Here is a 26,597-nt window from a genome sequence, read left to right as displayed (position 1 = left end):
GAGTCAGGAGGACCTGAGTTCAAATCCAGCATCACATCAAACATGACATTTACTAGCTGTGTGACCCTGGGTAACTCACTTAATCCAAACTGCCTGAAAATAATACAAAAATCAAAAATTTTGGAATTGATTATGTGACACTGGCACAGGAAAGTGGTGTGTCCTAATCAGAGAAGTTGTTGTGCCCAAGGATAAAAGCAAAACTGAAGAAGCTCAAAAGAAATGCAAGATGTGCAAATTTAGAGAATCCACCCCAAATATTCACATGCCCAACTTGTGGTGGAGTATTCCGAGCTTGTATTGGTCTGATCAACGACAGTCAGATGCACTGTAACTTGACTCTTACATAGTGATATCATTTTGGTCCTCTTTCAAAAGGAAGAACAACCACCATCCAGTCTTGGTAAATGGTATGATATTGGTCTTATGAAATTGGCCCAGTTTCTCTCAGACTGCTCTTCACCTTTCCCAACAATTTTGAACAATAAGAAATTCTTATCCCAAAACCTTAAATTTTCACATTTATCGAATACAGGTTTACGAAAATCGTTTGCTACTGTATGATGCATGTCTGCTGTGTTCCACTGATCAGTTCATGTAATTCTTTCTGTGCATTTCTAAGAGTATCCTGCTCAATATTTCTTATAGTACAATAGTATTCCATCACAATCACACAGCATATCTGGTTCAGGCATTTCCCCAAATGACTGACATTCCCACAATTACCAGTTCTTTGCCACCTCAAAAATAGCTGCTATAAATATTTTAGAACATCTAGGTTGTTTCCCTTTTTCCCTAATCATCTTTATAAGAGGCCTAGTAGTGTCATTGCTGGGTCAAAGGGTATAGGCAGTTGAATAACTCATTGAGCAGAATTCAAGATTGTTCTCCAAAATGATCAGATAAGTTCACAATTCCACAAATCATGCATACATGTCCCAAGAATTTTAAAAACATATTTGCTGTCTAACTTTTATTTTCACTACTCAGTGTTCATTGTTATGCATAGTGCTACCAGAGGAAAACATTCAGAAAACTCACTCATCCCCAAAATGCATACAAATGCATGCTACCATAGTACATACAGAAAACTGGTGGTCAAAAATATCTTTTTTTATAAAGAGAGATTAAAAGGGTACCATCATTTCTGGTAACAATTATTATAGTTGTGAATCAATTTGACAGTATTACTTTGCTATTCAATAAAAGAAGAATTGGGACCACTAGGGCAGTGTCTGATCAATCCTAAAATATCTATCTACTACAGAAAATTAGGAAGGCAAATATTAATGCATTTCCCATTTATTTTTATGAAGAGAACTGAGAAAAGCCCTGTTCTTCAGGTTTCAGGAGCCGAGGTCCATACTTTAATAACTTCATTCCCACTCATCAAATTTGTTTGTGATTCACATTAAATAAAAAACTTATTAAATTTTCTCTGAATGATCACGTGAGGAGTCACTCAGCAATTAATTGACCAGAAAATGAGCTTTTTACTTCTTGACTTCTGTCTGATTTTCAACTTTAGTCCTATAAACCTACAAATGAGAAGTGTTAGTCAAAGCAACTAGCAACTACAATGAACCATATGCAACACTTTTTCTAGATGCTAAATTATCTAGAACCAGTCCTGTGTTACCAATGTTTGCAGAGAGAAAATTGCGGTGTTCTTAGTGGAGTTAAATGTCCAGTTTCTCCTTGATATTGTTGAAGGAATTGGCTGCCATGGAATCAGCCTGGCCTTGCTCCCACCACTCCTTGTGTTCACCCAAGGATAAAAATGGTTGTGAGGGAGGGTTGAGGTTCCCAATGGACATATGTGAGATTGCATCTGGGACTTTCTCTGTGAAGGTATCATTGCCAACACCAAACTGCTAGAGAAAGGTAAAATGTTGGTGTTGAAGATATCCCAACAAATAGTGAGGAATTGTGAGTCATAATGGGGTCATGAACGTCATTCCTGCAACTTTTCATTTGGGGGTTAGGGTATAATTCCATAATTTGATTCATCTCAGGAGATGCATGAATTCTGCCTTTGCCCCAAGTGCCTTAAGGGCTGGATGGTAGAAGTATGTAATAATGCTGCTTAGGTTATAAATAAATGCCAGGTGTTTTCTGATATTTCTTCTTGCCCAACAGCTAAAGAAGATGTTCATCAAACTCTTACCCCCACTACCAAAGCTGCCCTGTTCAGGAGCCATATGTAACATCTGATAGTGTATTTCCGTGGAAGATCAACAAAGACTCCAGAACTGAAACAGTCAGACCAATCTGAGTCTGGTGCTGCCAATAGCTTCTCTCTCTCAAAAATCTCATCAACATTTGCCAGTACCAGAGTATCTGCCTCCATGAACACACATTATGAATACTGTTTAGTGACCAGAAGTAGAGTTTCTGTCTTTTCATTGAGGTTGAATGAGCTGGATATTCGCTGTCCAAGGTGTTGATCATGATGATTACATTGAAAATCTTTTCTAAACTTTCCTGTTATGGAGCTGGGGAGGCAGTCACTGCTCACTGGTGAGTGCAGAACCCAAGGCACCTCGATGAAGGGGCACCTGAGAGGAACATCTAGATCTTCCTTACTTTCAAAAAAGAATTTAAATATTTTTAATAAGTTATTCTATCAACATTTACCCATTTGCCTTAATACTTTTTTGGCTGTATTGGTCAGTCAATCACTAGAAGTTCCTGTGTAATGTCGGTTTCATTCATGATTGAAAGTTCAAAAATCTCCTCACAATAATTGATTAAATTTCTTACATCAGTCAAAGGAGAAAAATAGAAACATTTATTTACATTTCCTTACAAGTGATGAATGGGACACTCTTTAGTCTCTGTGTAAAGTCATGATTATGCATTTGAGAGAAATAATTATTTCTCACTTACATTTAATTACTATTTCTTTAAATAGGGCCAAGATTTTGCCCTTCTACTTCCTCATTGACAAGTCACTTCCTTTGGGTTACTCAGGAAGCCTTTGAAGGGCTAATACTGAGAGGGAGAACTCAGATCTGTTCGAAAGGTAAAGTTAGGTGAATTGATGGATTGAAACCCATTGTGTTTCACTCAGACAAGTCTGGGAAAATGTGGTTTTCCCTTTTATCACATGAGGATATGAATCCAAATAATTCTCTTTGACCAAACCCAAGTGATTAGAATCACATCCCCACATCCTTAGTAGAATAGGTCCCTGTCTTAGTATAATATTCATCTTTCATTGTTGACCAATCAGAGTTGATTCAAACTCTCAGAAGCACACATCTTTAGATGGGCTTTGAATGGGTTCCATGATGTTTTTTTTTCAAAGAGAGATGGCCAAATGGCCATCTTTTTATTAATAACATGCTAGCATTATTAATAAAATGACTAATTACTGAGAAACTATGCCTCTCAAACTTTTTATATGTTGCACATAATATATGTGAAATTTCTGTAGGCGTATAATACTGAGAAAATTAAAATTAAAATGGGTCTGTTGAGGTTTAGAGGTGGAGAGCTGGGACTCCAAAATTAGAACACTGGGGTCCTGTTCAAATGAATTGAATTTCAGCCAATGTCATGGTATATTATCACATTGGGGTGAGTGAGATTTAAAGAATCAGCCAGATTGGACAGACTCTTAAGCAATCTAAGCATGTGTATTGCTAATATAACTGGGCCAGATGTTAAGAATCTGAGTCCCTTAAGTAGGACAGATGGATCTTATATAGAAAGACTGTGGAAGGGATCTAGGAGTGCCCAAATAGTCTGGGGTACCTGGAGGAGGGGTCTGAGAAGGATCAAGATGAGAGTGGCCATTAAGCTGGGTTACTGTGAGGTAACAGAATGCCAGGACCTGACCATGTGACCAAGGGAGAATGGAGTCCAAATAGGATTAAAGGTGGGAAGTGGCTGGGGGTAGTGTGAAGTGGCATAGGGAGGTAAGGCAATGGAGGGCTAGGCTAGGTTAAGGGTAACAGAGAATTGGGAGATTGGGCATAGGAGATAATGAAAGGCCAGTTGGTAAGATTAAAGCCTCAGAAGAACTAGAGATTTGAACATGTGGGAAAGTCCAGGAATTTTCCTTTTTGGAATCCAGATCCCAAAGACATAATCTTTATCTTTTAGGAGTTCAGATCCCATCTCATCAGATCCTGTATCATTTTCTTATTGATCCTATTTACAGCCTATTGCTTTTGTCCTGTAACTGACTTCTTAGTCTCTGTCTCTAAACTTAGTTCAGAATTCCGCTGACCTGTGATGGGTTAAGTTTAGAAATCCAGTTCTCTTGCTAACTACTGTTCTATTCCTGCCTCAAGGAATTCTGGTAACCTTGGAAGATATGGTGTGCCACAGGGGAGTTGGCCCTAATATATTTACAACACCTTCAATCCTTCACTGATGTCTGGTTTGCTGTCCAAGTAACTCTGGGCCATTACCTTGGCCCTTACAACTGGACTGAATCAATAACCCCTTCTTAGTCACCAAAAGGAGAGAAGGAGGGTTGTTGCTACACACCCAATTTCGAACCAATATGGTGTTATCCAAACTTCAGCTATATAACCAATTATGTTGCCCTTAAGCACATGATGTCACCTATCCTGTTATGTTTTTTGTTCTGTAGTTGCCAAAAACCTCTAAAAGGGAAGCTGTCCTTTTCCTTGGCATCTTTGACTGGAGAATGAGGCAGCCATTGAACCATCTTATTCTCAGGTTATTATTCTTGATAATAGAATGTTATCTTGCTTAGAGAAATGTGCCTTAGTTTACATTTTTCTTAAATTTAACTTTCAACAATATTTAATAGTAATGAGTATTTTTTCTTAATGTGTTAAAATGTCAGAGAAATTACTTATTATCTACCTAACATGGAAATCATGGATAGAACACATCTCAGCAATGTTGGAGAGTCTCATTCATGAAGAAACAGAAGGTCAAATGAACAACAAGCTTTTATTAAGCACTTACCATGTTCCAGGAAGGGTGCCAAGAACTGGATACAAAGCAAAAACAGTCCCTGTTTTTAAGGAGGTTAGTCTCATTCAGAGACAACATGAAAATAATTATGCTCAAAATATATATAGTATATATGTGTGTGTATATGTGTGCATGTGTGTGTGTGTGTGTGTATGTATATACAGGATATATCCAGCACAAAGACAGTGGAATTAGGATTGGAGAAGGAAGAGGGGGTAGAATTTCAGGTGAGATTGAAAAAAGCCAAAAGGGAGAAGAGGCAGGGATGAGGAAGAGAAGAATTCCTTTTTCTTTTTTGGGGGAGGGGATAGGAAGAGGGGGCAGGAAGCAGTCAGAGTGAAGTGACTTGCCCAGGGTCACACAGCTAATAAATGTCAAGTATCCCAGACCAGACTTGAACTCAGGTCCTTCTGACTCTAAGGCTGGTGCTGTATCCACTACACCACCTAGCTGACCCAGGAGAAGAATTCCAACCAGTGAGAGCACATGGAGTAGGGAAATGAAATCTCTTGTGAAAGGAACACTAAGGAGGTCAGCATCACTGAATTGCCAAGCACAAGGCAGGAAGCAAGGTAGAATAAGAGAGGAAAATAAAATGGGATGTGTTATGAAAGGTTGTAAAAGCCAAATACAATTTTATATTTTCTCTCGAAGGTAATACAGAGTCACTTGAATTTGGGGGAAATCGTCCTATCTGTGCTTTAGGAAGATAATTTTGAGAGTTAAATTTGGTATGGACTAGAGTGAAGAGAGTACTGAGGCTGGGAGAACAACCAGCAGACTAGCATAATAGTCCAGGTTGAACTGATAAGGGCCTACCTCCATAGTTGTGGTACCTTGAGGAGAGAAGGAAGAGTATTCTAGATATGTGATGAAAGTAAAATATACAAGACATAACTACCAGTTAAATATGGAGTAGCAATGGGAGTAAGAGTCAGGCATTAAGATTGATGGCTAGCTACTGGAAAAGTTGCTTTCTGCTGGAATAGAAGAAAAAACAACACAGGCCATAAATAGAAATGATTCAGATTCTCTCTACACCTGTTGCTGGATCTAGGCATCTTGTATTATGTGCATCATGAGCTCAAACCCTTCCTGGACTCAATGGCACTTCAGGGGAAGTTTCTCTATAGTCTCACATTCCTTTTTCTCACTGTGTCTGTTGCACAGTAATACACAGCAGTATCCTCAGTATTAACGGAATTCATCTGTAGATATAACATGCTGTTGCCATCATCTCTGGAGATGGTGAATCAACTTTCACAGAGTCTGCATAGCATGTACTACTTCCACCAGTGCTAATTCTTGCAACCCATTGCAACCCTTCCCTGGAGCCTGGCAGACCCAGTTCATCCAGTAGCTACTGAAGGTAAATCCAGAAACTTTGCAGGAGAGATGCATAGAACCCCCAGGCTGTCTCACATCACTTCCAGACTCCACCAGCTGCACATCACACTGGACACCTGCAATACAGAGACATTGTATTAAAGTCAATAATCACATTAAGTCACCACTTCACATTGTCCCTCCCTCTCCATAAAAATACCTTGGAAAATAATCAAGAGGAAATTCCATTCAGCTTAAATTTCATGGTGAGTTTCTAGGTTAGTCCTCTGTGTGGAAGGACACACAGAGCTTGATCTTGTCTCCCAGAGATACAGGTACAGGTTTGGGGCTGCTTTTCATCCCAGTAGGATTGGACCCAATTTGCATGTCTTGCTCTATTCAAAGAGAAGAAGAACATCTTCTTACTCCCAGGGAGAAGTCTCTTTCCTGAACTTCAGAGAGAAAGTTCTCTTAGAGCTGCTTCCAAAGCACTGGGGAATGTTGGTGACTCTGAGGCTCCCAGAGTGGATGGTTTTGACTCAGTATCAATCATACCACATCACCTCAATAACTGTAAACAGTTGGGTCTGAGACTAGTAGTAGTAGTATTGGCCTTTCTGTGTTCCTAATAAACTTCTCAATCTTAGTCTCATTTCTGATTGTCAAAGCTTCTCAACCATCTTACATTTCCAGTGCTCAACAGATTGAATCCGTTCTATGAATCACTTTCTTCTCAGGGTCTCTTTGCATTCTTGGCACCTATGCTGTTTTCTGAGTCTTCTTTTTGTTTCTCTTTACCTAAAATTACATTTCATTTAAATTATTTATCCACAATCCCAGTTATATTCCCCCATTACCTTGCTAGAGGCAGCTTATATTTTTATTTCACTCATCTAAAGTAACAGTGTACATTAAGAAAATTGCAAGTCTCCTCCAAGAAACACCTTGCAGCAGAAGGACATATCCTGTTAATAGGAGACAGAAACTTTTATCCTCTGTGACATTGACCTAATAGTCTGATTTAGGGAGCCAGTATGGTTCATATATCTAGGAGATAATCCTCATATTTCAAGTACCATTCTCATTACCCAGAATATCGAGTTCCACTGCCACCTACATTAAATTTAATTGTATACTCAGCCCCATTTTTTCATTCTCACTTCCACTTTCCCTTTTTTTTCCAGAAGAGGGATTTGTAATTTCAGAGTCCTTATGCTTTTAGAGAGCTAGATCTAGAGAACTTTTAGAGATCATCACTATTTTGAAGGATTCAATTCCCTGGGGAAAAAAGCCACTAATTCTCTCTTGGTCACCATTATAGCATGGAATCTTTGTCACAAAGCAGGAGGGGTCTCAGCCATGTCTTTTTGTTTTCTCTCACCTGCTATTGTGATTACATTTGAGGTGATTCCTTCTTATTCCATTGCTTACTAAATTAAGGATAATTTATAATACAACTCTAAGTTGTGAATGGAGTTCAATGGCTATAGAAGAGAAAAGTTCAGAATAGTCCTCTTCAAGTGCTGAGTCCATAAATCACTGTTTCACACATGCTAGTATAAGGGTCTCAGATTTTAGACTTTTCCCATTTCAGACATAAGATGATCACCTATGTGTCCTATTCACAGATAGCAAAGGTTGCAAAACTTAAGAGTGTCCCATTCACTGTTTGTAAGGAAATTTAAAGAAATGTTTATTTTATTTTTACTCCCTTAGTTGACATGTATAATTTTAATCAGCCTGAGAGTAGAGTGCTTCGTCATATGATGAAGGCAACTGATGCTACATGGACAAGGTCTAGATTAGCCATATCCCTTGGATTGATATAAAAAAGTAATCTAGCCAGCTGTAAACAAAGGGAGAGTCAGCTGTGCTGCCCAAAGTTGAGCTAAGGAAAAAAGTTGGCCAGGATATACAATTGTAAGACCAGTCCAGCAAAGATACTGTTCCACAAAGAGAAATGTGGAAGTTTCAAAATAAGAAGAAGGAAGTCAAGGTCTTAAAGTGGCGGAGACTTGAGTTGGCTTCACCATGTGTGTTCTTCATATGTATCTTTCAACAAGCATATTCTATGCATGCAACCATTCCTCACCCTAACTGTGTGTGTTTGTGGGAAAGTGTGCCTCATGTTTATAGTTAGAAAGCTCATACTATAACTTTTGCCTTTACTTTGAACTAATTGTGTCAACTGTTTGGGCCCATGAGTGTGGATTACAAACTACTTGGGGTACCTCATGAATATCACTTATAAAAGTGACTAGGAGGAGTAGGTAAGACAGGGATGCTACATTGGATATCACAAATTTATTCCTGATATCAGGGGAAAAAGTCCTTACATTTCCTTCAACAAGAATATAAAGAATTTTGCATCAAAATCTGATCAGACATTCTTAGTCATGTGACCAACAAGATGAAGGAATCCCTATCTTCTCCAGTCCTCAGAACTCCTCATACGTTTTCAATATAAGAAGAATGCATGAGAAGTAAAAGAAATTTCAGCTATCAGCATCTAAATGCTAAGCACTCTAACAAGGCACAAATTGATGAACTAACAGCGAAAAGTTTATAATTCCTAATCCTAACATGTTCCCTCAGAATTCCCACTCATACCAGCTCCTAAATCCTTGGAGCGGCAGCACAATGTGACCCATAGGTTTACAACAGAACTAATTTCTTCCCACTCCAAACTGTGCAGCAGTGGTGGAGATACGAAAATTAATTTTTTTCTCTCTTTCGAATATATGGCAGCATGCTGTGCTACTAGAAAACTAAGGAACAGAGGGAACTTGAATAGGAAGCCAAATGTATAGGACTCCATTAAGTCTAAAGCAAAAGGTCCTGACATCAGTTGATGCCATTCATTTATTCCCTTCAGAAATTACATGGGCAAAGCCTGAGGCCATTGAAATGTGAATTGCTCTAGTACAGGAAGAAGCAGAGGTCTGATATCTAGATATAAGGGAATTTACCACCAAAGCAGAAAAAGTTAGAAGGTGATATGTAGATAGATGATAGATAGATAGATAGATAGATAGATAGATAGATAGATAGAAAGATAGATAGATGGATAGATAGATAGATAGATGGATAGACAGACAAAGATAATGAACAGAAGATTGAAATTATTAAAGATCTCAATAAGAAGAAAACTCACAAATAAACCCAGTAAGGAATATATTAATAAGAGAAGATAGCCACAAGGACACCTAAACGATTTCAAACAATGAATAAATATTGAAGGACAAAAGAAAATTAATCAATACATGATGCAGCAGAAGACTCTATGAATTCTCATGATCTCTTGGGAAGTGACAGCATAGAGTCACAGCAAAATATTTCCTAATGGTGCAAGAAAGAAATGAGCGATAAATGTTGGGTTTATTTCCTGCATAACAGACAAAATTGGCAGCACAGAAAAACTTAAATCCAGTTGGTAAATCTCACCAAAAATAAAAAGAAAGAATAAGTGGTTGGGAATATAAGTATGTAAAAAGAGAAAAACGGTTTGAAGGAGAGGAGCAAAAATCAATTACATGAAAGGGAAACGTGATCCCTATATAAGTAAAATATATTTCTGTGTAAGTTAGGATGAAAAAAATCAACTTAAGGATGTTTTAGATGCTTACTCCATCATATACTATGTTAACTACTCCTGCCAGTTTTGTATTATCAAGTCATTCATGGATATGCTAAATATACAGGGTAAAACAAAGACTCTTTGGGCACTTCACTAGAATCTCTGGCCACATTGACACTGAACCCTTGCAACTGCTCTTTGAATCAGGTCAACCAACCAGCTCTGAATCCATAGTGTTATCATCTAATTCATATCTTTCCAGCTTCCTCACAAAAATAGTGTGATACTTTGTTAATATACACAAAACCAATATCCACAGCACTCCCTCTATACTAGTTCATTGATTCTGTCAAAATAGAAATTATATTAGTCTGATGTCAGCTACTCTGTATGAAGCCAAACAGAATCTTTGTAATCACTGCTTCCTTTCCAGGAATGACTCAAAAATCCAGTGCTCTTCACAGTGCATAACACTTCCATTGAAAGAATTAACACTGCCACCATCACTTCCATTTCTCTCTGTAACTATAGGATTGGGGAGTAGGGGTGAAAACTGGATGTTTTGATGCTGATTTGAAGGATCAGAGGAGATGTGACTTCTCTGTAGACTTTGTAAATTTTAACTTTGGGGCTCAATGTTAGAGACAGAGTAGAGAGAATGGAAAAATATGGGGAATACACAGGTTCTCTCGATTTTTTTTGCTAGCACTTGGCATCCCTACTGAGACATAATAAATGTCTACAATAATAAGTAGTTAACCATATTTGCCAGTGAAAGGATAAAAAAAAAACAGAGGCAATCCTCAAACATTTATTAAGGAACTCTTATATGCCAGAATTTTTTTTTAAGTAGGGGAGATACAGAGACAAAAATGAAATCATTTCTGTCCTCAAGCATCACATCTTACATTTTAATGATGTAGATAACATCTATATATGCAAAATACCAGTGTGAGGAATGTGGGCATGAGCATCAAAGGGGATCCAAAAAGTCTTTATATAAATGCTAACCTTTTAACTTCGTCTTGAAGGAAACTGGGGATTCCAATAAATGAAGGTTAGGAGTAGTACATTTCCATCACGGGGGAAAAGAAATGTAAATGCAGAGTTAGGAGACAAGGTGTTTTGTGTGTGGAACAGCAATACGATATATTGAGTATTTTGTAAAAATACAGAAGTGGTAAAAAGGTACTTGTAAAAGGCTTCAAATGACGGATAGAAGAGCTTACATTTCACCCATTTTTCTTCTATTTTTTTTCCAGTTGATGAAAATCTATCTTATAAGAACCCTTGTTATGCATATGTATATTTAAGCAAAACAAGTTCTTTCATGAACCATGTCCCATGAGCTTTGAGGTTTTGCCATGGATGGAAATTTCAGCTAAAATTATTTGGTTAAATCAAGTATTCCTTTACATGTCTTCAAGGAAAAATCTACTTTAATTAGGGGTTACTTATTTGAACATGACCAGAAGTTGGAATATTTTTATTGATATGTACTGTTTTAAAATTGATCACTCAATGTACGATGCAGGTATTAGAGTCCATCTTTTTATGAATAGCGTTCTGTTATTAATTTCTTAATGGAATCTTATCCTCCTGATGGTGGAATGGAAGTGAAGTTGTGAACTATAAAAACTGTGTTCAAATTTTCCTGTTTTTATTTGAGTTTTTTGAACAGGACAGTTGGTCAACATTCCAATTTTGATTTTATAATATTAGAGACATAAAGGTTGTGTGAACTTGAATTACTTGTTGTGGTTATTAGCAAGATTATTTAAAAATGTGTTAATATCAGTTTTGTAGGAAACTTTTAACAAAGGAAGAGGGTATCTCTCCACAAGATGTTTTAAGAAGACAGTCTGTTAGAGATCACTTGGCAATACTCCAACCAGGAAACTTCATCAGATGATGTCCTGAACACCAGACAGCTGTACGAGAAGAGACTTCTGAAGCCTTAAACACACAATTTATTTTTGCTCTTTCCCTTGGGGCCTCTGTATCTATATTTACTAAGGCATACTTACCCTTTTGAATTGTCAATGCTGTTCTCTTTCCCCTGTCCCATATGGTTATAAGTCCCCAAAACCCCTTGATGAAGTGTTGACCATATCAGTTAGTGATGCTTTGAGAAGGCTACACCTGTCATTAGAACCAGATGGGGGAATGTGACAAATGATTTTTCTTACTAATCATTATCTTGGAAACTCATGGCTTCCCTATCCCCTTTTCTTTCAAAATTCAGTCCTCCTTCAAAAGGACATTAAGATGTAACCTAAATGGGTCTATTCCTGCTCATTATGTTGCCTACAGAAGTCTGGAAATATGCTGATTCTCCCTTACATAATATAGTATATATACTAGTGTAAATGTATACTAGTATACATTCTCTAATAAAGATCATGAATTCTTTTGCATTTAGAAAGAAAAATAACGTAAGAAAGTTCTTAACAGTAAACATATCCTTGTGCTATAAAAGGAAATCAAAAAAAAGGAAAACACCAACAAATCAGATGTTACGGTATGTACAGTGTCACTCTCACTGGCACACTCCAAAAGACACAAAGGAACCAGAATTGTTGGTTTTCTTCCTTCTGTCAGTATCCCCATGCCAAAAACACCCTTCTTTTTTTTTTACTCTTCTTATTTTTCACCATTAGGAGACACCCTGTTTTCCAGAGCTAAGGACCAACAAGAAAGCTCTGTGTTCAGTTTCGCATAACAACAGTCCTTTGTGCTCACCCTCTGGATGAACTCTGCTGCAACTAAATCACAGAACTGATGATTCCTAAGTTCAGGCAAGCACCAACAGGCCCAGGCATTAAGCCCTGCAATTAATGGACTTTTTGTCACTAGGCAACCTTGCCTCTCTACTGTTGCTGCACTGCATTGTTTGATTCTTTGTCTAGCCACAACTACATTTCTCAAGGTTTAGCATCACTGCCTTGGATCTCTCCCTAGAGGAAACCTCTGCTCAGCTAGTTTCCATCCTCCAGTGGAATATAGAAAGCTTTTTGCTTATGACCAGTGGCTTTGGTTTTATTTCATTTTATTTTTGAGAGTTAACTCTGGTTGTGATCACCTGAGTGAACTCTTTAGTATTTTTAGAGTTACCAGCAGTTGCAAAACCCTTATAACTCTTCAGTCATTTGTTTTCAGAGTTGATACTTCATACCAGAGTGAAAATACAGATAATGATAATAATATTTTACATTTATATAAAATTTACTCTGTACCAGGCACTATGCTAAGTGATTTACAACTATTACATTTAATCCTCATAACAAAACTGTAAGGTAGGTGCTATTATTATCCCTATTATATAGATCAGGAAACTGAGGTAATCCCTATTACACAGATCAGGAAACTGAGGTAAATGAAAGCTAAATGACTTCTCAGGGGTAGTAAGCTAAATGACTGTTAAGAGGTAGCAAGTGTCAGAGCCCACATTTGAATTCAGGTCTTCCTAACTCCAGACTGAGCACTCTATCCACTGTGCACCTAGCTTCCTCAGATTCATGTTGAAACCTTGAGACACTGAAGACATAATTTGAAATTAGGGACAATTAGAACCAGTTATATGCTAGAAAATGTTTAGCAAGCATCTTTCTGCCCCCCAAAAAAATATGCACCTAGAAAAGTTATAAATTTAATGTGCATTACTAATTTTTTTGCATTAGTTTTTTTAGTCCAGAAAATCAACAGCAAAATAAATAAAAACTGAGGCCATTCGCTGCTAACTCCCTTTTCTTCTCTCTTTCATTTCATATCACTAATATGCCATCAACGATTATGTCCTTTACTCCTGTCTCATCTGATAAGGTCACTTTTTTCTCAATCCTCATTGTCTTTGACCTCTCTGTTGCTTTGACATGACCTCTCTTTTCTCCTTGTTACTTTCTTCATTCTAGGTTTATGGGATACCACACTCTTGTTTCTCATTCTACTTATCTGAGTTCTCTTCTCCTCCCCCCTTTGCTAGCTCATCATACAGATAATGTATTCTCATCATGGGAATTGCACGGGATTCTGCCCTATGCTCTCTTCTTTTCCTTGTCCATAGTATGTTATTTGGTCATCTCATAAATTCTCACTGATTTAACTATTGTTCAGCTATTCAGTCATGTCTAACTCTTCATTCTCCATGAGCATAGCACACCAGATCCTTCTCTGCTATCTTTCAAAGTCTCTTCAAGTTGTTACTTATTGTTTATGCGACAATATCTATTCGTCTCATTCTCTGTCATCCCCTATTCCATTTGCTCTCAGTCTTTCCCAAGATCAAAATCTTTTCCAATGAATACCATCTACTCATCATGTGGCCAAAGTTTTTAAGCATCAGCTTTTGTATTTGACCTTATAGGGAAAAGCTTGAACTAATACCTTTAAATATCGATTGATTTGGCCTCTTTCCTATTCAAGGGACTCTCAAAAGTGCCTGAGACTCCATGAAACATGAAGAAAAAATGCAACAAAATCAAAAGAGTAAAAAAATAGGAGAAAATGTGAAATACTTAATGAGAAAAGCAATTGACCTGGAAAAGAGATTGAAGTGAGATAATTTAAGAATTATTGGATTACCTAAAATCCATGATTAAAGAAAAAGACAGGAATATAATTTTGATATTATGTGAGGTCTGATTGAAAAGAAGCTTCAGATTCCCTCCAATTAAATCTTCATGATCTTCTGATATGTGTATGAATATACATAGGAGATATATACACACATACACACATATATATCTGCATACATACAGATGGGGAGTATCATCTACATAACATAGATATGTAAATGTATAAACACATACACACACACATATATATATATATATATTAAAGGTACATAGAGATAGATATGTTTACCACATGCACATGTATGAAAATGCTACGGGTTACATAGCAAATGTTCAATAATTCCTGATCTGCTTCATGTTTGACAACTACAGAGAAGTTGGTCACCATGGAAAAAACATATAAACCATTAAAGGATATATTTTCCCTCTGTACATGCAAGCAACAGAAATAGGAAAGATTATCAACAAAACAAAGGAAATTAGATAGATAGATAGATGGATAGACAGATAGATAAACAGATAGATAGATAGATAGATAGATAGATAGATAGATAGATAGATAGATAGATAGATACATAGAAAGGGATAGAAGTTCATTGAGAATTGGGAAGAAATCAAAGACCTTAAAACTTTTTCAGTGTAATTCTTCATCTGTTATTGTAACTGGTCTCCTTGTGTTGGGTGTTGTTGAGCTCCCTCTCTAACTCATTCTCCACATGACCAGTCTGAATGAGAAGGTTTATGTCTGGTCTTATACTTCTTTTTCTGTACATGGCTGTGTCCTCGGCTTTAAGGAAATTCATTTGCAGGTGCAGCATGTTGTCACAGTTGTCCCTGGAGATGGTGAATTGGCCTCTCACACACTCTGCATAATATGTGGTTCTTCCATCATTCCACATAACTGCCACCCACTCTGGCCCCTTTCCTGGAGACTGGCAGACCCAGTTCATTCTACAGCTGCCAAGGTGAATTCAGAAGCTTTGCAGGAAAGGCTAAGAAATCCTCCAGGCTGTCTCATATCACCCCAGATTCTACCAGAAGGAATGTTTATCACCTGACTATTCCTGAGTCTCGCTATGATGTGGAATTAATACTGCATGATTGGAGAACTGTGACTGTTATCTGAATTCAAACATAGCTAAGGATATTCTATCCTGTCATATGTTGATGTCACATGTCCCTGCCTTTTCCTTTTATGGTAGATTTCTCTGAACAGAGCAAGTGGTCAGTAAAAGACATCAGCACAATATAAGTAAGTGAGATTTGCCTGTTTTGATCTGAATTTGTAGTCATCCCATGGCCTAAGAATAAATTAGTTTTTGAATTTATCACATGTAAAAGATTCAATTTCTGGTGTGTAGTTAGAGAAGGATAAACAAGCTTGCAGAACAAGATTGTGTATCCATTCAGTTGTGAGGTTAAAGTTCGGAACCTCTTTGGTTTAAGGCAGTTATTTACAAGAACCCCCCTCTCCAATGTAACCACCTCAGAGGTCTTTGCCACCCCTTTTCTACTGTCCACTCCTTTATAGGAAAATTTTTCTATCTCAACATCCTTGGGAGACAAGTTCTATGGCCACTATATAGGTAAAGACCCTTTCCAGGGAAGGGATTGTAAATGTCTCTGCTGGTCTCTTGACTTGCACCACCTGTAATGATGCCTAGAGTGATGTGTCCTCAGAACTTTACCTCTGCCAGCTGTATCACCTGTTCTGAGGGAACGCTCCCTACTTGCACCTACGACCAAATTCCTCCTGCCACTCTACTAGTAGGTATTTCTCATTTTACCTTCTCTTCCTAGTTGACACACAATATTACTGCCCCCTTCTAGCTGTAACACTGTTATGGATCTTTTGAAAGTTTCTCTTTGACCTGTAATATTGGCATGTAATCATATTGATCCATGGAGGCATCCATGCTCAGTATCTTTTATAAACAGGTCCCATCAGTACCCCTACAGGATACTCCTTCCTTTGTGGGATGGGTAGGCCAGGTGGGGAGGATTCTGGGGAAGAAGTAAAGCAAAATGCCACTACTTGGCAGGACCCCAGGACTGTTGTTCTGGCCACTTGGTGTTTAACACCTTATAAGGATTTTGGTGTGTTCTCCCTTGAATTTTTGGCACCACCTCTGACCATTTTCAATATTACTGCACCCAGTACCTCCACTCCAACAAGAGTGAAGTGTGGGTTCTGGGACAATATTCTCTGGTACCTTAAAAGGGAGCACCGTATCTCATGCCTTGGTATGGACATTTACAACATGAGTTCATTCTTTCACATGTGACAGGGACCCTTCATCAATTGGCAAATGACACAGCTTATAGCCTCTGGGATGTTCAGCAATCTCTGTATTCCCTGGCAAATGTGGTCCTGGATAATCAGACAGCTTTGGATTATCTACTTGCTTAGTGGAGGTGTCTATCCCCTGGCCAACACCTCCTGCTGTGTGTATATTAACAACTCTCAATAGGTGGAGCTCAATAAGACTAGAGAAAGTCACCTAGATGTGAGACATCCATAACAACCCTTAGTACACCAGTCCATCCTCTTCTTGGGCATCCTGGCTTCTTTCTATGTTAACTACTCTTCTTGTCCCACTCCTGATTATCTTCCTTTTACTTCTTTTTGGCCATTGTCTGCTTAATCTCCTTGCCAGATTTGTCTCCTCTAGGCTCAGTGCCCTCCACTTCCAGATGACTGCTCAGACTGGGTACCAACATCTGTTTGAGACCACAACCTACCACCTCTTGGACCTGGCATCGACCAAGTTCCAGACACTGGCTAGAGAACTGACTCCTTGACCAGAAGGACCCCAGGAGGCAGGGACAGCTCTATGCCCAAACCCAGCAGGAAGCACTTTCAGAAGCTGAGACCATCGTCCCTAACCCCAAAAGATTTTGGTCCCACCTGTTTAAGGGGGGTGGTGCTTGGGTGTTTATGTTTGGGTGCTTTTATTTGGACCCCAAATGACCCTTTTCAGAGATTGGAGTAGCTTCATTGATTCAGGTTTCACATGGGCTTGAGGAGCTGTAGTTTCTTCCCCTTGCCTTTCAGGTCTGTGGTCTGCCCCTCTGCCCCAAGGCACTTCTGCCCAAAAAGCTGAACTCATTGCACTGACTCAAGCCTTATGACCAGATACTGGGAAATCAGCAAATATTTATACTGATAGCCATTATGCCTTTGCCACAGCCCATGTTCATGCTGCCTTATACCGTGAACTCGGTCTCCTGACCTTGGCGGGAAAAACTATCAAGAACCAGGAGGAAATTCTGGCCTTATTAGAAGCTGTCTGGCTAACCCCAAAACTGTCCATCATTCATTGACCTGGTCATCATTCTGGGGACTCTCTAGAAGCTGTGGGTAATCACACGGCCAATGCAGCCGTGAGACAGGTGGCCCTGGAAGTTCTACCTGACTCTCCTGTTACTCCCTTATGTCCTGTTGTCGAGGCACTCCCACCCTCCTACTCATCCTGGGATGATTCATTCACATAGCAAAAAGGGGGCAGTAAGATGACCTTGGGTGGTGTGTCCTTCCTGAAGGACGAGTCTTTGTCCCAGAAGCACTGGGAAGAGAATGGGTCACATGGTTATATCAGATTACCCACCTAGGGGCACGTAAAATGTGCCTACTACTGAGAGACAGGTATTTTATCCCACACTTGGACAATCTCCTGACCAGTGCAGCTGTCTGGTGTCGGACATGTGCACAAGATAACACCAAACAGGGAAAAATTACACCCATGGGGATCGGGCTATGAGGTTTGCAGTGAGGAGAACATTGGGAAGTTGATGTCACAGAAGTGAAGCCCCCAGCAGCAGGCCACAGGTATCTTTTTGTTTTTGTGGATACTTTTTCAGGGTGGGTGGAGGCGTTCCCTCTAAAACATGAAACAGCCATAGTAGTAGTAAAAAAGATCCTGAAGGACCTCCTCCCACACCTTCGTCTCCCTATTGGCCTAGATTCTGACTGAGGCTCAGCCTTTATTGCAAAGATATCTCAGGGAATAACAAAAGCCCTGGGAGTGGAATGGAAATTGCATTGTGCCTACCATCCAAGAGCTCAGGGCAGGTAGAAAGAGCAAACCGAACGCTCAAGGAATTCCTCACTACATTGATCCTAGAAACGCAGGAAAATTGGGTTACTCTCCTTCCACTGGCTTTGCTCCATAGCCGGTGTACCCCCAATAGACTAGGGCTCACACCCTTTGAAATCCTGTTCAGCAAACCCCAGCCAATTGTTCCCATTATAAGGGAAGAACTCTGGTTGGATGTCACTAATTTTTCCCTAATTAAGTTCCTGCAGGTGCTCCAGGACACACTGAGGATTCTCCTGAAATCTGAGAGGCCCTCCACTTCTGAACTTCTGACCCTGCACATGCTTTCAGCCTGGGAGACTCAGTCCTGGTGAAGAAGTACACTGCCTCTGGCCTAGAACCTAAGTGATCCTGACCACTCCCACCAGCCAAAAAGCTGGACTCTATCCCTGTCTGTCTTCAATACTCAAGAATGAAGGCGATGGCTCCATTGCAGGACAAGAAAAATGGGAAGCCATACCAGGTCCAAATCCACTCCAAGTACATCTGAGTCATCTACCCCCTTCATGACTCTATTTGTTTTCCTCTTCTTGTGTGAGGGACATTCAAATCCTCATGTTCCTCAGTCCCTATGGACAGTTAGGTCTAATCTCACAAAGAGATTAGATAGATAGATAGATAGATAGATAGATAGATAGATAGATAGATAGATAGATAGATAGATAGATACATAGAAACATAGATAGATAGACAGACAGATAGAAAGAAAGGGATAAATGTTCACTATAACTTAGAAGGAAATCACAGACCTTAAAAACTTTGTCAGCCTGATTCTTCAAATTTTTCAGCCTCATTCTCCAGCTGTTATTCTAAGTGGTCTCCTTGTGCTCTGTGTTGTTGACTTCCCTCTCTAAGTCAGTGTCCATGCAACCTGTCTGAATGAGGAAGTTTATGTCTGGTCTCATACTCCTTTTTGTCACTGTGTCTCTTGCACAATAGTACGAGGCTGGTCCTCAGCTTTAAGGGAATTCATTTGCAGATGCAGCACATCCTTGCTGTAGTCTGCGTAGATGGTGAATCTGCCTTTCACAGAGTCTACATAGAATGTTTTTCCTACATTATTATAAATAGATGTGAGCCACTCCAGGTCCTTCCCTGGAGCCTGGCGGACCCAGCTACTCTAACAGACGCTGAAGGTGAATCCAGAAGGTTTGCAGGAGAGGCAAAGAGATCCTCCAGGGTGTCTCACATCACCCCCAGACTCTACCAGCTGAACATCACAAACAGAGCCATTTAAGACAATAGCCACACAAATACACCCCTTCAAAGTGTGTACCCTTGGTCAAAAAACAAACAACATACAAAACTACCTTGTAAAAAAGTCAGAATGAAAATTCCATTCAGTCTAATACTCATTGTTCGGGCCTCACAAGATGAATCCTTTGTAGAGAAAGGCCACAGGGAAGAAAAGCTCCTCTCCCAGAGCTGCAGACACAGATTTTTGCTGCTTTTCATCCCTAGAGGAAGGAGCCCAATTTGCATGTCTTCCTCTGGTTAGTGTGAGGAAGAGCAACTGCCTCCCACTGTGGTGGGTCCCCTCGCTGAAATGCAGAGAAGTTTTCCCCAAAATTAGTTCTAAAATCCTGGGGAAGGTTAGTGACACTGAGAATCCAAAGATTATTGGTAAGGACTCAGTGTCTATCCTTCTCCATCACTCCAATCTACCTTCAATACCAAGAGATTGCTCACTAGGCTTTGCTATGTTGCTGTTATTTTCCCAGCTTATCTCAATGTCATTTCTAATTAAGAAAGCACTCTAAGCTTTTGTCATTTTTTGTCTTCAGCAGATATTGGGTCTGCCTTAGGATGCTTTTTGTGTAATTTCTGAGCCTACTTCTGCCACTTCTGCTTGCTTATAGAACTACTTTTTGTTCATTCTTTTTGTGGTTGGATTCCACGGGAGCTATGTACCCAAAACCCATTCACCCATGCCTTGTAGTATGCAGGACATGCTTTGTTGGCATGAGGCAGGTCATTGTGAAGTTTTCAGTGTGAGCACTTTTACTTCAGAAATCAGCAGACACCCAAAATCAGGGCTTGATTTAATTGATTTTTTACACTATTTAGACAAAAAAAAAAGGTTGGGGAAGAATGGTAATAAATGTAGATCAAACTTAAAAGTGCATAGTGCCTTAATGATTCTCCCCTGGACAGCTAGGGTTAAAAAACTTACCAGCACATACAAGCTCACATCCCTCTGAGATGGAGGAATTGAGACACAAAATGGTCAGGCATGAGAAAGCCCCCTGAGTCTCCAGGATGCTCCAAAAGTCCCGTGTTTTGTTTCTCAGGACTCATTGTGTGTGATGATACAGTGACACCATATCCCTGGGGAATATGTATATCTTCTATAGAATGTGGGGAAAGGCATAGCCTGAGCCTCAGATTGCAGAGACCTCCATCTCAGAGCAACCAAGTCTGATGCCACCTACTGTACACAGTGACATCAGCTGAGACAGCAGTTTTCTATCTTATGTCCATTTTACACTCGTACTTATTGAGAAAAAAGTAATTCTCATCAGGGACCATTAGAATTCTGGTTTGTATTTTTACACAAGTTATCCTCCAATCAGCCTTGGAGACTGTCAAATTTCCTATATTGTAAAGCAAGACCTGGCTTTTCTTTTCTCTGTTTCTGTTTTTTTTTTCTTCCTACATTTGAATTCCCCCCTCATTGCTACATATCTTATAGGAAACACAACAATTTAAAGCATCTTATAGAATATAGTTAAATTTCTGTTCTTACAAAATACATCTTAACCTCTCAAGATTGAAAAGGCTCTCTCACCCTCTATTATCTTCAAGCTATCTTTCCAAATGTTTTCCCTTTCACTCACTACTAGGAAAAGTATATACCAGATACCTTCCTTTAAGGCACTTCTCAACCCTCTCTAATCTGTTTTCTGACCTTTTCACTCACATCATGTAACATTTTGTACTCAACTCTGTGTGTGTGTCTCACTTTTCTTCCTTTATTTAGATACTTCAGATGAAAATAAGGGACAAAGGTCAGGTGGTTTTGTTTATATACATACTTACTTGTGCAGCCTAATTATGTGACACAATTTTCTCTAACCTTTCTTTCCCTATCTCCCTTCTGTGAATATTCTTCTTCCCCTTTCCATTCTGCTCTCAGGATCTTTAAGACATAACAGAACCACTCTCACCTTCTGTCTAGTTAGACTTCCTCCATAGGGACACAACCTCCCCATATTTAAATGTAAGGAGTTTGTCCTTGGTATGTTTATGATAAAAGGAGAAGGCAAGACAGGGAAAGGGGAGAAGGTAGTAGGCATTCATACAGGGCCTCTTATATTCCCAGAATTCTGTTAACTGATTTTTACAAATGTGTCTTTTTATCCTAACAACAATCTTATGATAAAGGTGCTGTTATTAACCCCACTTTATAGTTGAAGAAAGCAAAGTAAAAAAAAAATTAGCTGATGTACCCCAGACTTACAAAGCTGATGTCTGCAGACAGTTTTGAATTCAGGTTTTCCTTATTCCAGGCCCAAGCTTTACCCATTTTACCACTGGCTGTCTCTAGGTGGTTTCAGAGAAACAAGATTTTTCATTCATGTTTGCATTTTTGTTTCTCAGCTCCTGTATTTCACTTTCAGTGTTTCTTCATGACTCTGTTCTTTCTGTCAGGAATTCTTTAAAGTCCTCTGTTTAATTAAAGATGTGTATTTTAGGTTTTTATTTAGTTTTGATAGGTAAGGTGTTCTTTTAGGAATAGTTTATTCCAAGCTTTCTACTTCTTTATAGTGGTGGCTATTAAATCAGTTGTGATCCTGACTTGGACTCCTCAATACTTGAATTCTTCCTGCTCGTTTGTACAATTTTTTTTCCCCTTTACCTGGAAGCTCTGGACTTGGCTATAATATTCGTGGAAGTTTTAATTTGGGGTTTTCTTTCAAGAGATGACCACTGTAGTTTTTCTAATTTCATTTAGCCCTCTGGTTCTTTTTTATCACATAGATTTCTTTTTTTATTTTCTTTTCCTTTTCTTCTTCCCTCTCCACCCTAGAGGTAGCTATCATTAGACAAAAAAAAAGTATAGATATGTAAAATTATTCTATACATCAGTTCTTTCTCTAGATGAAGATGGCATATATCTACATATTTCCTTTAGAGTGATTTTAGGTATTTGTAGTAGACAAAATAACTTATTTGCTCAAAGTTGTTCTTAAAACAATATTATCCATTGTACAACTGGCTGTCTCTAGGAGATGGTTTCAGAGAAATAAGATTTTTCATTCATGTTCGCATTTTTGTTTCTCTTCACTCCTGTATTTGACCTTCAATGTTTCTTCATGACTCTGTTCTTCAGAAATTCTTTAAAATCCTGTGCTTAATTAAAGATATATATATTTTCTTCATTTAGGGTTTTATTCAGTTTTGATGAATAAGGTGTTCACAGCTGTAAACTTTTACGAATAGTTTATTCCAAGCTTTCCACTTCTTTATACTGGTGACTATTAAATCATTTGTGATCCTGACTTGGACTCCTCAGTACTTCAATTCTTTCTGGTTACTTTTACAAATTTTTTTTTCCCTTTAGCTGAAAGCTCTGTATTTTGTCTTTAATATTCCTGTAAGTTTTAATTTGGGGTTTTCTTTCAAGAGATGACCTCTATATTTTTTTCTAATTTTATTTAGCCCTCTTTTTTTTGTAGATTTCTTTTTTTTAAAGTTATTTCCTTTTTTTCTTCCCTCCCCACCCTAGAGACAGCTATTATTAGACACAATAAAGTGTATAGACGTAAAATTATTCTATACCTCAGTTCTTTCTCTAGATGAAGATGCTATCTTTCTACATATGTCCTTTACAGTTATTTTATGTTTTTATAATAGACAAAATAACTTATTGGCTCAAAGTTGTTCTTAACAATACTGATGTTACTGTATACAACATTCTCTAGCTTCTGCTCATTTCACTCTTCATTATTTTATGCAAGTCTTTCCATCTTTTTTTCTAAAACCTTCAGGTTTATCATTTTTTCTAGCACAATACTAATCCATCGCAATCATATACCTCAACTTGTTCAGCAGTTCCCCAATTGATGTGTATTTTTGCAATTTCCAGTTCTTTGCCACCACTCAGAGAGCTACTGTAAAAATTTGAGATGCACAGATTCTTCTTCTTTTCCCTAATTATCTTCAGAAATAGAAAGCTGAGGTATTGCTAGGCCAAAGAATATAGGTGGTTTAATAACTCTTTGGGCATAAATCCAGATTGCTCTTCAAATGGTTGAATCAGTTCACAATTCCACCAAGAATGAATTAGTGTCCCAATTTTTCTATATCTCCTCCAACATTTGTCGCTTTCCCTTTCTATCATTTTAGCCATTTTGGGAGGTATAAAATGATATCTCAGGATAATTTTAATTTATCTTTCTCTGATCAATGATGATTGCAGCATTTTTATATGATTATAAGTTGTTTTGATTTCTTCTTCAGAAGAATGTCTGTTCATATCCTTTCACCATTTAGCAATTAAGAAATGACTCATTCTTATATATTAGAAAGACTTCTTATATATTTGAAATATGAGGCCTTTATCTTATAAACTGTCTATAAAACATTTTTCCCAGTTTGCTGTTTTCCTTCTGATCTTGGCTACATTTGTTTTATTTGTAAAAATACTTTTAAATTTAATGTATTTAAAGTAAATAGTTTTCTTTATTTTAAATTAATTTAATGTAATGTAAAAATTAATGTTTAGTTTAATGTAAAATGAAATGATTAATTTTACACCTAACTGCACTCTATCTATTGTTTATTCATAAATTATTTACCTATCAATAAGTCTGATAGGTAATGGGTTCCATATCCTTCTAATTTTCTCATAAAATCACTTTTTATATCTAGGTGATATATCCATTTTGACCTTATTTTCATAAATGGTGTAAGATATTATCTATGCCCAGTTTCTGCCATTCTGCTTTCTAGTTTTCTCAAAAATTTTACCAAAATTTTATCCCCAAATCTTAAGACTTAATATTTGTCAAATACAGTTATTGTGCTTCTTTGCTGCTGTAAAATGGATGCTTATTCTTATCTATGGATCTGACTTGAAATTCTTGCCCACTACCACTTTGTTTTGATAATTACTGCCTTATACTATAGTTTAAGATCTGGCACAGCCAAATCTCCTTCCTTAACATTTTTTCCATTATTTCCTTTGATATTCTTGACTGTTTCTTTTTCCAAATGAACTTCTTATTTTTTTTTAATTCAGTAAGAATATTTTTGGTAAATTACTTTGGCTTTCATTGAATATATAAATTAGTTCAGGTAAAATTGTCCTTTTTAGTATATTGGCCCTGCCTTCACATGCACAATTAATATTTTTCCAATTATTTCAATCAGATTTTATTTGTATAAACAGTTTTTATAATTTCGTTTATATAGCTCATGAGTCTGTTTTGACAGCTGTACTCTCAGGTATTTTATACTCTCTAGAGTTATCTTGAATGGGTTAATTGTACTATCTCTTCCTACAGGGTTTTATTTGTTACACATAGGAGTGCTGAAGATTTCTATGCATTTACTTTATATCCTGCTAATTTGCTAAAATTATTTCTTGTTTCAACTAACTTTTTAGTTGAGTCTTGCCCAGGGTCACACAGCTAGTAAGTGTTATGTGTCTGAGGCCAAATTTGAACTTAGGTCCTCCTGACCTCAGGGCTGGTGCTCTATCCACTGTGCCATATAGCTGCCCCTTTTTCTTCTCTTTTTTAATCAAATTGACTATTTCTTTATGTACTCCTTTTTTTTTCATAAAACCAACTCCTAGTTTTATTTATTAATGTTATGATTTTTACTCTCAATTTTATTAATCTCACAATTAATTTTTAGGATTTCCAATTCAGTTTTAATTAGAGATTTTTATGATGTTCTTTTTCTACTTTTTTAAATTTCATTCAAAACTAATTAGTCTTTTCTTTCTCTATTTTGTTGATGTAAGCATTTAAGATAGGTTTCCCGCTAATCATTGCTTTTATTCTATCCAGATAACCATGTCTGGTCAGCACTTCTAGGCCTGGCTTCCAAAACAAAAGAGGGTCTTTTGATCTTACTTCACTCAGCATATGGTATTCTTCAGATGGGGGGCAAAAAAAAAACATTAAAAACCAGGATGAATAAAAGAGGCACAAAAATCCACTGATGAGAACTCCTTAAAAAGCCAATTAACCAAATGCAAATAGGTATGTATGCATGTGTGTGTGTGTGTGTGTGTGTGTTCAATGAAAACAAGAATTTTTAAAAGAATTGGTCAAATGGAAAAAAATATATAATGAATTTGGTGAAGAAAATAGATCCTTATAAAATAGAATTGGCTAAATGGAAGAGGCAGCACAGGAGCTCAGTGAAGACAATAATTCCCCCCCAAAAAAAGAATTAGAGTTGGGCACAAGGAAGGTAATAACTCCATGCAACATCAAGAAACAATAAAACAAAATCAAAAGAATGAAAAAATAGGAAAACAGTGTGAAACATCTCATCTGAAAAACAACTGAGTTTTAAAATAGCAGAAAGAAAACTTAAGCTTTATTGGACTACTTTAAAGACATGATTAAAACAAGAGCCTAGACATTATATTTCTAGAAACTATCAAGGAAAATTGCCTTGATGTCCTAGAACCAGAGGTAAAATAGAAATCGAAAGAATCTGCCATTCACCTCCTCAAAGATGTCACAAATGAAAATTCCAAAGATTGTTATAGCCAAATTCCAGAGGTCCCAGGTGAAGGGAAAATATTGTAAGCAGCCACAAAAAAAGGCAATTCAAATAATGTGAACCCTCATTTGGGATCACATAAGATTTAGAAGCTTCTACATTAAAGGATCAGAGGGCTTGGGATATGATGTTCTACAGGGCAAATGAGTTAGGATTACAGTGAAGAATCACCTATCCAGCATAACTTTGGGAGAAAATGGAATTTCACGAAATAGAGGACTTTCAATCATTCCTGATCAAAAGACCAGAGCTGAATTAAAAAACTGATTTTCAAATATGAGATTCGAGAGAAGCTTAAAAGGTAAATGTGAAAGATAG

The 26,597-nt window shown here is 37.8% G+C and overlaps 1 long non-coding RNA gene and 1 pseudogene across 1 annotated transcript in view; both read right to left on the bottom strand.

Moving 5' to 3' along the window:
* Positions 1-26,597, bottom strand: part of LOC110203681 (uncharacterized) — a 261,878-nt gene that overhangs the window by 220,204 nt on the left and 15,077 nt on the right. The gene's annotated exons all lie outside the window — the stretch shown is intronic.
* The window catches only part of LOC110203672 (glycogenin-1 pseudogene), a 37,526-nt pseudogene continuing 12,608 nt past the window's right edge, over positions 1,680-26,597 (bottom strand).

Source organism: Phascolarctos cinereus, unplaced genomic scaffold, assembly GCF_003287225.1.
Source record: "Phascolarctos cinereus isolate Bilbo 61053 unplaced genomic scaffold, phaCin_HiC Scaffold_3;HRSCAF=262, whole genome shotgun sequence".
Classification (NCBI taxonomy): domain Eukaryota; kingdom Metazoa; phylum Chordata; class Mammalia; order Diprotodontia; family Phascolarctidae; genus Phascolarctos; species Phascolarctos cinereus.
The sequence above is the reverse complement of the archived record's forward strand: the minus strand, read 5'-3'. Positions and strand labels throughout refer to the sequence as shown.